Genomic DNA, 13,158 nt, shown 5'->3' with positions numbered 1-13,158 from the left:
CGAAGTGCATTGAGCTGAATAGTGCATACGTCTAGACCATGCTCCTACATTTTTAGTTTTTCGATAGTCTAGGTACCTAAGCATTGATGCAGATGTGGTGGGGGGGCATACAATGCGTGGTGGTACGGAGAATGCTGCAGCCCAGACCCACGTCTCCAGGCACATGGGAACATGGGTAGGTAGGTAGGCACCTGGATAGATACCAAGGTACCTAAGTACCTAGGTAGTTACTTTGGTACCTACATTGAAATTACTCCAGCGTATGGAACTTGTACACAATGTCAAGAAAATGAGCTATTCTGTCAATCACCCAACATGGCACTGCCTATTTCTGGGTCCATCCCCTTCACCACATCCACCAGACCCTCTTCCCACATACTCCCGCCATCGTATCCCAGCATCCAAAACCATCGAAGTCATCCTCAAGAATCAGAAGCACAGAGTTAAAATGAGTTTCCACGTCGAAGTTCTGTCCTGTCTCGTTCAAATTGACAATGGGAATGTCGTCATACCAAAGCAATGCTCCGTAGCGAACTTCACTGTCGCTGTGGTGCGCACCGTTGCTGCGTAAGAAGAGGACACGCAGTTCCAAGTGTCCTGTATACAAGCTGACACCACACAGAGCTGAACGTTCGATGACTTTGGCAACCCTTGCCAAGCAATGGGCCATCCCCGGGTATGTACTCACAGTATTGCAGTCCTTTCGCCATGAACCGGTGTCCTGACTCGAAATAGCATACAATTGGAGGATGTTGTTTTCTGCAAAGAGAATGGCGCCGAAATTGCAACAACCTCCACCTTTGACGATTACTTGGAGTACACTGGACAGAAGCCGGCCGCTGTAAGTAATCATTGCCAGTCTTCCGGACGCAGATGCTCATTGTTTGTCTTATGCCAGGGTTCCCCTCCACCCAAGAACACCATGTTTGCAGTGTACTTACTGGTCAAGAATACCCCCGTTTCAATCGATACCGTTCTCAAGGACAAGTCCACAATGGTCACATTCCAGGTTATCGGCCAGCCGGTTGCCAGTGCCGCCAGCAAAGAAGCCCCAGGCCCCGGAGCAGCGCAGAAAAAAAGTACCATTGGGATTGAAGAGCTCCGGAAGCGGTGCAGTGCTGAGAAGGATCTACAGTGGGAGAACATCACCATGGATCTGGTCAAAAAGGCAATCATCGGACTTAAACTCGCAAAGGAGTTCGATATCTGGGATGGTTTACAGTCGAAGCTTTTGGATTACAATCTGTCATTCGAATCATACTGTTCCCGAGTGTGGAAGCATGACGCAAGTTTCAATGGAAAGCTTGTCGTCCTTTTTGGGTTAAAGAAGGATCATGACCAGCAAACTGTCCAACAGGTTTACCAGTCCGGCGATTTCCTCATCAAGTTTACCCAAATGAAGGATGACAAGCCCTCACCCGTTGGATCAGTGCGGGTGAAGAATGAGGCTGGCCAGAGCGAGACAGACGTTTTGCTTTGGACAGCCCTAAAGGACATGACATTGGTCACGTTCAGGGGTCGTATTAGGACCATGTAAGTGCCTTCTCTTGCACCTTTGGAGAGTCCGCTGCATACCTGACCAGCTTTTTCATTGTCAGGTCTCAACTTGCCACTAAGCATGAGTTCTGTCTGCTGGATGGCTCACCGGTACCCGACACGACCACGTTTGCAAGCTACGTCGATCTTTTGGTGAGTGCTGATCCCGCACCTTCCCTTCACGAACCAACTGGCTAAGAATAGTTTCAAGGACGAAACCAGCCCCTTCGAGAACTCTGTTCCATCAATTAGTCTTCGGTTCAAGGAGCTGGAGAGCCGCTGGACTGGCGGGGACAAAGCGAAGGAGGCAGTCAAGAATACCAGCTCAAAGTTAAAATCCGAAGATGTGAGCTGAGCCCAAAACTTACCTACTTATTTGAAGCTCATTCTAACACATCAGTCAGGTACTGGGACAACTCATCACTCCCGGCACGGTAGACTACATCGACAGGACCAAGTTGAACCTCAACAATGCTACCCTTGAGGCTTTTGGTAAGGAAAACATCATGGGTACCAAACCTCTAAGGTAAGCTTGGTCTACTATTTCCCACCAACCGAACTGAAAGTTGTCCTGTATCTGACCAAGAATCAATAGCGTGCCTTCCAAGCTTGACGAACATGAATGGAGTCTGATCATGCAGAACTGCCATGTAATGAATGGATGGTATGTCGACGAGTACACCAACCAGATCAAGATGGCCGCAAGGCCGGGTACGTTTCATGCTCTTGCAGCTTATGCCACGCATGCTGACATTTCTCTAGCCTTCACTTTGCGCAAGAATCTCAACATATTGGGGGTATGTACAAGGGAATTGTTCTTGAGGGCACAATTGTGGAGCAGTATCACTGACCAAATAGGTATCACCGCTGAAGACCAGTAAGAGGTCACCGACCACAAGTCCAACCAAGGACACACTTAGTACCAAGGCAAAATCAACAAGCAAAGATGAGACACAACAACCATCTCCCGAAGCAGGAACCAATGCGCTCACCGCGACGGCCGATCAATCCAAATCCTCAGATGACAAGCAAGCAGGCTTCGACAAGCCAAATGCCATTCCCACCTACAGAGTGAACGATGGAACCAAGATCGACATTGTCACAGTTGAGGATGAAACACGACATTCATTTGTGCGTAACAGCTTCGAGAAGTCCTCAACCGAGGCAACAGTTTCTGGGGGTTATGGTGGAGTCGGTGTCGGGGTATCTGGAGGCATGTCATCGGAGTCTCAGAAGGGCCATAAGGATGAGCAAAAGGTTTTCACGAGCAAGATGATTGGGCAATATATGGTAAGTTGTTTTTGAGCTTTATTGATCTGTCCCGCCGCTGACAAGATTTTGAGATCCCACGAGTCACCTTGATGCTCAAACCTGAGGATCTTGAGCCGACGGAAGAGATGGCCATTGAACTGAAGAAAATCCAAACCGGAAAGGAGGCGATGGACGTCCGCCACTTTTACAAGCGATTCGGTAAGGCAACCATTCGGCTCAATATCAATGTTTTTGCCTGACACCGTGATCCTAGGCCAGTTCTTTGCGCAAGAGGTTACGTTAGGTGGCATGCTAGTATCCACCAGGGTCATCGAAGCGAAGGAGACTACCGAAGAGGAAAAGACTAAAGAAGCGTTCAAAACTGCGATTGGGCTTTCCATCACTACGGTGAGTGCCACGAAGCAGCCCAGATGCGTGTATTATGACGTAGCTGACGGTTTCACTTTTAATATAGCCAATTAACGCTGGGGTAGAAGTCAAACATGAGAAAACGAACGGGCAAGACGAGAGTGATCTACAGGGGAAAAGAGGCGTCAATGACCGAGTTGTGTTCGAGGCTATTGGCGGCAACACCATCCTGGCAGCAGTGTAAGATTACCCATCCCGCGCCCACATCAGTACCGATGGGTTGACCATTTTGAACAGTCCTCAACACTGGTGCCCTAGTGTTGGGGACCACCTGAACTGGAGGGTTATTGAGGTAAGTAACTCGATCGCAAGACTTGCCAGTGTTGTAGAATTATGTACTGACCACACTGTCAGAGATCTGATCTGCAACCCATGGTGGAAACAATTTCCTCGACACCCAAGTTTGAGAGTGCTTCCGAGTGGTTTGCAATTACGATCCCCAGTCTCCTAACCGAGTATATCGAGATACCTCGGTCAATGCAGCTCCTTGCTCAATTTCGATTCAGAGAAAAGAGCGCGAGTAACAGACCAGAGTATCTCGTTCATCAGGTTGATAAGCCAATCTCTATCACTGTTAATGGCAATCATGTGGACCCTCCCTTGTGAGAAAACCTTCTTGCGAGCATGTTTCAGTGCCCACTAACAACTCTTCAGGTTCCAGGGACCAAGGATCAGCTCCTACGATAGGGCTACATGGGGTGCTCGAGATGGTGTTTGGGTCATCACGCCCAAGAACATGGGATTGGTGAGTGATGTCCAGTCGCTGTTTGTCACGGGTGACACGCAAGTACTGACCAAGCCGGAAAGCTACGTGATGGATCCAGAGTAACCATTAGAACTAGTCACGACCTTAGCGTTAGGCGCTACCTGGCAGTCATCCGAACTTCGGCCAACTTCTTCGTGCCCTGCATCTCGACATCCGGCCATGAGCCGATTTGGACAATCCGCAAGGCTCCAATCGCGGGAAAGTCGCTTTCTGCCCTTCCCTCAACCGAGCCTTTGGGCGACAATGACACTTTCTGCCTGACCTTTGACTTTATCAACAACAACAGAGGATACCGAGACTTTGTGGATGATGAGCGTGGGTACCGACGTCGCGATTACCCCGAGGCGACCAACGACAGGCTCTTGCTTGCAAAACCTGTCGACGGGACTAACATCTTTGATAAGTCCACATTGCTCATGACAGACGAGGCGATAGAGGCAGACACGCAGTCCCGGAGGATCAAAGTGAAGGGAAATTACCATTCAGTTGCTATTGCAACTTTTACCATGGACTTGCTTGGTGAGTTGACTCCGACTATAAAGTGTGATGGTCATAGAACTAATGGCCTCCTTACAGCTTCTGATGGAACAGATGAGAATGATGATATCCTGTTGATGGACGGTGACACGATTAAGAAGAACGACAAGGAGATGCGGGACCAGCTGTTACAGACAAGCCAGACAACAGTCAAGACCGAGCAGCCGAAACCAAATCCGTGAAATAATTGTCGTGGGGACAAATTTGGGGGTATGGAAACCTGGTTTGTGATCTCTCAATACTGGGACATAGGGTACCTAAAGTGTCAAGCTCGTCTATGAAGTACCTAGGTATCTTCTTAGACATGCAATCTATCAACAATTTCGCTGTTCAATATACCACGATTCCCAAATTCCCACCATCTACCTAGATATGGCATCCTGTGTAGGCATTCACCGCAATCAACGCGATCCATGTGTCTCATCCACATCACAACATCACCGCCTTTGCTCAGACACATAACAGCAATCTCCTTGACATTCCGCCTCCTGAAAGCAAGGTGGCGTTGCCACTTATCTGCAAGCAACAGCACAGCCTATTCCCATTAGCATCCAATCACCCATCAAATGACAAAAATCGAAGAGGAACTCACCCAAAGCGCACACCAAACCAGGGTCACAGAGGTCCATCGGGTTGCACGGGGCGGCCATGCCACCGCCGACGCACCTGTCGACACAGTTGTCGTAGGGGCAAACCTTGAAGAGCTCCTCTCTCTCGAAGCAGAGCTCCTTGGGGACTGTGCCCATGCCGGGAAAGGATGGCATCTTGACGCAGAATCGCTCTATCGTCGGGTCAGTCGAGCTCTAGGTCTAACCTCAAGGCTGAGGATGTTGTGTGGACGTACCTGCTACTACAGCCAGGGGCATGGAGAGGATGAGCCCGGCAAAGATGATGTTCTTCATGGTGAAAATGTTGCAGGATAGGAAGTTGGTTCGAGAGAGTAATGTAAGGCTGGATGGATGCGAGAGTGTTTGGGGTGAGATGTGTGATGAGGGACTGAGTGAGAATATCGAGGTCGTTTTATACTTTTCTCCTTGAACCTGCTGTTGCCTCGAGAGACTCCCGCAACACCAAGCTCCCCAGTCTTCAGGGTAATGATATTCGCATCGTGCTGTTGGTTCAATGTCTCATTAGCAGCATTTCGGTGTTGGTTCGACGTTATTGTGGATCATATCGTGATGTTGGTTTGACTTTTTCTAGACCGCATTGTGATGTTGGCTCGACTTTTGTTAGACAAGGATCACGATGCTTGCTCGATGTCTCGCTACTATCTCCTAAACAATCGAGATATAGTAGATCGACGCAGGGCTAAACAACCGGGTAAATGCTCGACAAGCGTTTTGCGTGCTTGTTGGCGGCACAGGAAGCTAGTAAACCCCAGACTACGGAGTACTAGCATGGGTCAGCCATGGTGGCAGGGAGTCAATTGGTCAAAGTTGTAGCTGGATACAGTTAACTATAATGACATCCGAAACTGGTCGGGGACCAGCCATGACATTGTTAGGCTGTGGTGCTCGGGAAGACTGGATACCTATGAAGCCTTGACGGATAGCGGTGCATGGGAATAACAGCTCTGTATGTGGTGATTAAAGTCCGTGCAGTGACTGTCTGAATTGGTCGGGGTTGATCTGAGTCTGCTCTGCCATGGACAGGGAAGAAACGAAATATTCCCGAGGTCGCACCCGCAGGAAAGAAAGAGGGCCGGCAGCGATTCCGTGGGACCATTCTCCGAAGGAATGGAACTCAGTGTTTGAGAAAGACTCTTCCTTCCATTGTGAAGGAGCAAGAAAATGGATTCTTGAAAAGCTGTGGTCTGTGTTACAGCTGGAGGACGGTCTTTGAACGCTGTCCTCTCCTCGCCAACAGAAACGTGGTCACGCGTACGAGTGCACCTGTCACGGTTGTGTTACAAATGGGTCTCCTTGTCTTTTATTGCCGTTGCGCCTTTTCATCGTACTGTGACTGTTTAAGTATGAGGTAATCACTGAGAGGAACCTGGTAGATTGATATTTCAATCTTACGCCTTCATACTAATGTGCCAATATGCTAATGTGCTAATGTACTAAGGTACTAATGTACTAATGTACTAATGTACTAATGTGCTAATGTGCCAATGTCGTCAGGGACCGGGAATGTCAGGCCATTTCTATTCACACACATACACCTCGTATCTCTGCTATGAAAGGTAGGTAGCTGGAGGCTTGATAACCATAACGTTTATTGGGAGACTTGACTTATGTCCACCTAGATGCATTCCCACTGTCTCAAGTCTTCAGCCTTCATGTTGGGACATGTTTCACAAGTTATGTTCAGTGTGTGATGGTTGATCAGTGGCGCGGCAAGCAATATATATTTGCTGCATGGGTGTGTGCTGCGTATTGTCTGGTGTCATCTTTGCCAAACATGATTGAACCCCAAATACCCACAGCCCGATGACACATCCAATTACTGAGCTATCCTACCCTGTTCTTATATATGAGAGACATAGAACTATACCTCGCCTGATCAGTGTGCAGTCAGATCCAAGAACAGTGTGACGACTAAAATCTTCCCCATCCAGCAGTTTACAAACTATCTGGTGCCTGAGACTTTCACGATGGCAGGAGGCTGCGCCGATGGTGTATACTCCGTAGGACATTGCACAGATGATCTCACATCCAAGCGCCCAAAGATAATGCCAGAAGATGGGTCACTTCAAATCGCTCTTGGGCGCCTGCTTCCTGAGTTGAGGGAACGCTTTCACCACCCGTACTCACCCATTTCCTCACACAGGGATGATCTGGGTTATGCACATTTGCCTGATCTCAAGATCTCCTGCGGCGAGACAAAGTTCATGCTCGCTCATAGAGCGATTGTGTTTCCACAGTCACTGACCTCTACTGCTCTGATGAAGTCTTCGGGAGTTTCCGACATGATCCTGCTTAATCATAATCTCGATATGCCCTGGATGTTGTTACCCATGGTAGCGGTGCTTTACCGTAGAACATATCAAGGATTGCTCCGTCATATATTTGATGGGCAGCCTACGCCATGCTACGAGGTGATTTTTACCACGCTGACCCAGCATATTGAAACGAGAATCGATCACGCTCTCTGGAAAACGGCTGCAAAGAATGTCAACGATTTGGAAGATACTTTGAAGGTCAAGTCTGAGTTGTGGTTTCACCTACAGATGAATCTCCTTGGTCACAGGTATCAAATCGCCTCTCTGTGCCAGGATACTCAAAGTGCCTTCTTTGAATTGGCCGCACAGCCAGAGTGTGAAAAGATGTACTTTGGGGCCATGGTCGAATTCTTCTATCGGAATCTGCCAGTGAAGTCCACAGACTGGAGGGAAGAGGGTAGCAAGATGCGTAAGACATTATGTCATTTCATGACACCAAGAGCTGTGTTGGGCGAAACGCATACACACAAGCTTGTTTCAATGTATCCGATGTTCGCGAGGGATCTCTTAGAGCACCAAGCAATGATTATTCTAGGAGCTACCAGAAGGAAATAGCATGGAATGTCGTTGCGCTGGAAAGTTGAAATATTCAGCAGGTATTTGTGGGAATGGGTGGAAGTAGGAGCGATTGCAAGTAGCTACCCGAGTAGAATTATAAATCATTGCTGAGGTCTTATTCATATGCTCACATGAGACTATTGACCTTGAGCTGGACACTGTGCTGATTTCGCTGGTGAAATCATGTGATCTGGCTTCCCGCTCAGGGGTAGCTAGACAAACCCTGAAGCCCCTGAATGACGCGGTTGCTATAGCGATGCGAAGGACTTGTGGGTGACGATGTCATAGCGTGGCGGGCCGACATGCACGCATCTCCACCACGACGCGATGTAGCTCTTGTTCCAAATCTTCCAAATTAACAAAATGCCAGGTAACGCTATTTTGTCTACCTGATCAAGTCGGAGCAGGACCTCTGAAGGATGGGAGTACGGACGAGGGGGACCATTAACTGGTTCTGTCGCGTTTTGTCACAATAGCCGAGGGTAACAACGTGCCAAAACACTTTTGGCCAGGAAGACTCGAAAAGTCGGCTACCTGGCCCGGTAGAGAACTTCAAATACAGCAATTACTATCATGATCGCTGATGTGGTAAAGCATGGACGCCTTTGAACCCCTGAAGATGTTCTCGAACCCCAAGAGAAGCAAGGATACCAGCCATGAGGTCCAGGTTTAAATTAGCGCCATATCCGTTTATCGCCACTCAAGACGCGTCGCCACTTCAACATTTCGTTCCGCTCCGTCTATACCACCAAGCTATTCAAGCCAGCCTTCATAATGCCACCCAAACGAAAGCGATCCAGCGCACCTGTGCGAAACGATGCTGATCAGGAGGAGCCAGCCACCCCCAACAAGACCGCTAAGCGACTCAAAACCCTGTTGGCGAATACAGAGGAGGAGCCGACAACAACACAAACTCTCGCGGAGGCTCAGGAAGCAAACGCTCTCTTGCAGTCTCATCTCAATGATGCTCTTGAGCTCATTGAGTGTAAAAATCTGTTTGATGGTATGTGATGGATGCTTGAAATATCAAGAGCGCTTAACTGACGGCTCAGGACAACAGAAACATCCGGGCGTTTAAGGAGGCTAGTGGCAGTGCGCCTCGGTTCTCTGAAACTCGGTCAGGACTTAAAAGTCAAAATGGGGGAAGTCCACAACGCGGTTTTGAGAAGGTTGGACACGAGCATACAGAACGGGACGGGCCCGAATAGCGACAACCTGAGCTGGGCAATGTTCAGGTTCATCGAGCCAATCCGGGAGATTTCCCTTATCGGGGACAAAGACAGCATTTATATTGCTTATAAGCTTTTGTGTTCGCGCAAAACCCTTTCATGGACTTCTAAAGTCCCAGGACAAGGTGAACGGGCGCCAGATAACTCGGCTGACGAGTTCCTTGGCTCTCTTGTTCGGAAATGGAAATACAGCGAGAAGACCGGGAGCAAGAAATGGTGGGTTGGTGAGCAGAAAGACCTGCCAAAGCAAGTCGATGATACCGCGAAGCATGGAATTAAGCCTTGGTATCCGGAGACGATGAAAGCTATATCGGAGGCTTTAGAACCCTCTACTGAGCCAGAAGATGCCAACGTCAAGGTTGAGGCATAGGGTTGAAGAAGAACAGTACAGTCAGTACCTATGTACTTTAGTTCAAATATGCTCGCAAAGTTGGTCTCCTCAATGACTGCTTGGACAGAAATACACTGTGTGCTGCTCCTTCAATCAAGACATCTAGAAATGTCCATGGGCTTGAACTTGTCGCAACTGCGCAGCAAACACCTTTCTTGACCAGCACCGGCTTTGCCTTCATCTCAGAACATAAACATCCATGACTCATAGCAGGGAGCTTGTTGCAGTCATCATATGTTCATAACACATACATGAGTCACGGATGGCAAAACGTCCTCCTATAAGACATGGGCCACTTCCTGTTGTGATATGACATGTTGACTATCCAAGAAAAGAGAACTGGTCATTGCAGTCAAAGTTTCGTGACGATTGATATGATGTCAGGTGGTCGTGAGCAAGGGGAACATTCTCCTGGGCGTTGCTCGGTATGGTTGAGAAAGCTTTTTCAGGAAGACGACAAAAGAGATTCCGTTCTGCACAGTTGCTTTAAATATCTGTTGAGATCTTACCCTGCATGGGAACTTACAGAAAACGACGAGCCATCTTCAACTCGAACTTGGGATCCCAGATATAGTGATTTTTTGTGATCTCACAATCCGATGTGGAGGAAAATTCGGTATTCGGGCCCATAGAGCGATTGTCTTTCCACAGTCTGATGGCTTTTCGGATCAGATCCTTCCTGAATGCTCAAACTTGATCAATCTTGATGACCCACTAGATGAGCCATGGATGTTGCTACCTTTGCGATCATTTCTTTACGTCGGCTACTATGTCAGCGATCCTGTCACTATATCCGCGCAGGGGTTATATGGTCCTATGAGCACAAGCCTGGAGTACCTGACTAAGAGCGTCGAAGAAAACGCCGATCCTGAATTCTGGGAGATTCTGGACGACACAATGCCAGACGCCAAGTTGCTATTCGAGCTGTGGTTCAATTTGCAAATGCTTTTTTTGGGCCACCGATACAACATCGTGTCCCTTCCCAAGTATTCACTGAGGAAGTTTTGCAAGCTTGCCGCTTGCAACAAAATGCCAGGTATTTATTTATACGCCATGATTGATTTCTTTTACTCTCACTCACCCATTGCCGGCAGATTTGCCTCTGACGCGTGCGAATTCTCAACCATGCTGTCTCATTTACTGATATTAAGCCCCGTGCGGTTTAATCGAGCCAAATTGTTCGGGCTTTGCGACAAGCATGAGACATTCGCAATCAATTGTCTGGAGGATCAGGGTTTTACGAAATACCAGGATCCCAAAGGTTGGTAAGGGGGGATTATCAAGAGACAAAAGGAGAATGAGAAGAAAGAGGCTTCATAAGGGGCTACAGAGGTTGGAAAGCCAACGGGATGAGGCGGGGAAGCAGGGCAGTTGTGCATTAGTGGTTAGCTTTCATAGCGCCTTCAATCAACTTCTCATCGAGCTCACTGTTAATGCATCTGGACAGTATCCACAACCTTCCTGGGGTGATGACATCTTGTGCAAAAGAGTGAACTGTAACAGTGCATGAATTTCCGTTTCCTGTATCCTTGCACGACTAAACCCTTGGAACCCGGGAAGGACGTCACGTGAAAACTGGGTTATGGGGAGGAGTAGTTAATTTTTGATTTGTTACAAGTGTCCCATTTCTCAGACTTTTCATCCACACGCCAACATTTTAGAGTTCAGCACCAACCAACATTCAGAATGCCAGCCACTCGAAAGCGATCCAGCACAGCTTTGCAAAGCGATGCAATCCCAGAAGGCTCCGCCGCAAAACGCGTGAAGGTCCTCCTGGAAGACGACGAGCCAACAAAACAAACCATCAAGCAAGCCCGGGAAGAAATTGGCCTGCTCAAAGCGCGCTTGAAGCAGTCCCTTGACTTTATTGAGTAGAATAACTTGCATAATGGTTAATATCTCCTCAGCGCTCTATACACATGACAAACTAACCACCTTCTCTCACAGAGACCACCGGCTCGCTCAACGAACTCCTCAGACTGCGCATGGGTTCCGTCCGCCTAGGGAACGCTCTGATGGCCAAGATGAGGGACACGCACCGGAAGGTCTATGACCGGCTAGACTTTGCGAAGAAGAGCGTCACTTCCGATGACCTCAGTTGGGCCATGGCTGAATTCATCCCTGCGATCAAAGAGATCTCAGAGTATGGCGATGAACACTGCATTGGGGTAGCGTACAACCTTTTGGCAATGTGTCGAGACTTCTCATGGACAACCGAAATCTGTGGCTATGGCGACAGGGCGCCGGACGATGAGCCAAACAAACTTCTTGCCTCGTTCGTTCTGAAATACTACGAAGAGGGGAAGACAGATACTGCTTTTTGGCGGAAGGAGTTAGATACGTTGGAGAAGAAAGAACATGACGCAGAGGAGTGGGCCAGCGTTCCGTGGTATCCTGAGACTAAGAAGGCGATTGCAGAGGTGCTGAAAAGGAAGGCGTGAGTTTTATTTGAAGATATGTCTAGATAAGCTAGTCTGTGGCTACCAGCACACTGCTATTGAGTTCTCTAAAGCTCAAGTAGGGGCGGTCACAAGCCCATGATTCATAACCAATCGCTCGTGGCCACACCCAAGATGTGAAATGAAAGATAGGCCGTGAACGAATGTCGTGTGTGCACATGACACGTAGATACAAAAAGGAATCCATTCAACCTGTCAATATTCCCACCACCACCATTTCCTACCTCTCCTCCCCGCAACAGGAGTCTAATCACACTTCCAAGAAGAAATCCGATCATTCCAGTTAGGATTGCCAATGTTCTTCAAGTTGGTGATACCAGGGTAGCGGATGGGCCAGTACTGGCTACCGCGGCAGTTGTTCTGGCTGTATTGTCACATCTCGTCAGTGATCCATCCCATGTAGGTAACCCAGTCGGGCAGGACTTACTCATAAATGGTGCAGGTAATCCCCTCCTGGGGACCAAAAGAGGTGATGATATTGTCCCAGCCATTGCGGAGGGTGACTTTGTGGGTTGATGTTTAGCACCAGACAACACTAGAGCAAGGTAGAATGGGAAGAATGGAAATACTCACAGCAGGCACCCCTGTTCCACCAGAGGACCTCGTTGCGGCCGTTCCAGTTGTCGTGCTCAGTCACGTAGACGTTGAAGTCCCAGTGTTTGTGGCTGATGTGTGTTAGCAAAGACCGGTGAGGAAAAGAAGGGGTTACCTACAGCTCTCTGGCACCGAGACTGGTTGCATTCTTCGCCGGTGCAGGCACGTTGAAGGCCAGGTGATCAACAGCCGGAGCCGGAGCCGGGGCCGATGCAGGAGAAGGAGCCGCGGTGGTGACGCCAGCGAAGGCGGCAACGAGGGTGATGAGAGCGGTGGTCTTCATCGTGAAAGATGGGGCTTTTGGACGGTCTGAAGAGGTGATGATTGTCTGACTGGTAAAGAGCCTGGTAATAGATGCAGTTCTCGAGCAAAGACTGGTCTTCTTATACCTGATCAACAGAAGCCCTCTAAGAGTTTGCGGACATGGACAGTCCGTGGAACTTCGAGAACCAACATCGCCGTCA

Source organism: Podospora pseudoanserina, chromosome 4 (genome assembly GCF_035222485.1).
Source record: "Podospora pseudoanserina strain CBS 124.78 chromosome 4, whole genome shotgun sequence".
Taxonomy (NCBI): Eukaryota; Fungi; Ascomycota; class Sordariomycetes; order Sordariales; family Podosporaceae; genus Podospora; species Podospora pseudoanserina.
This window is presented reverse-complemented; position numbering follows the sequence as displayed.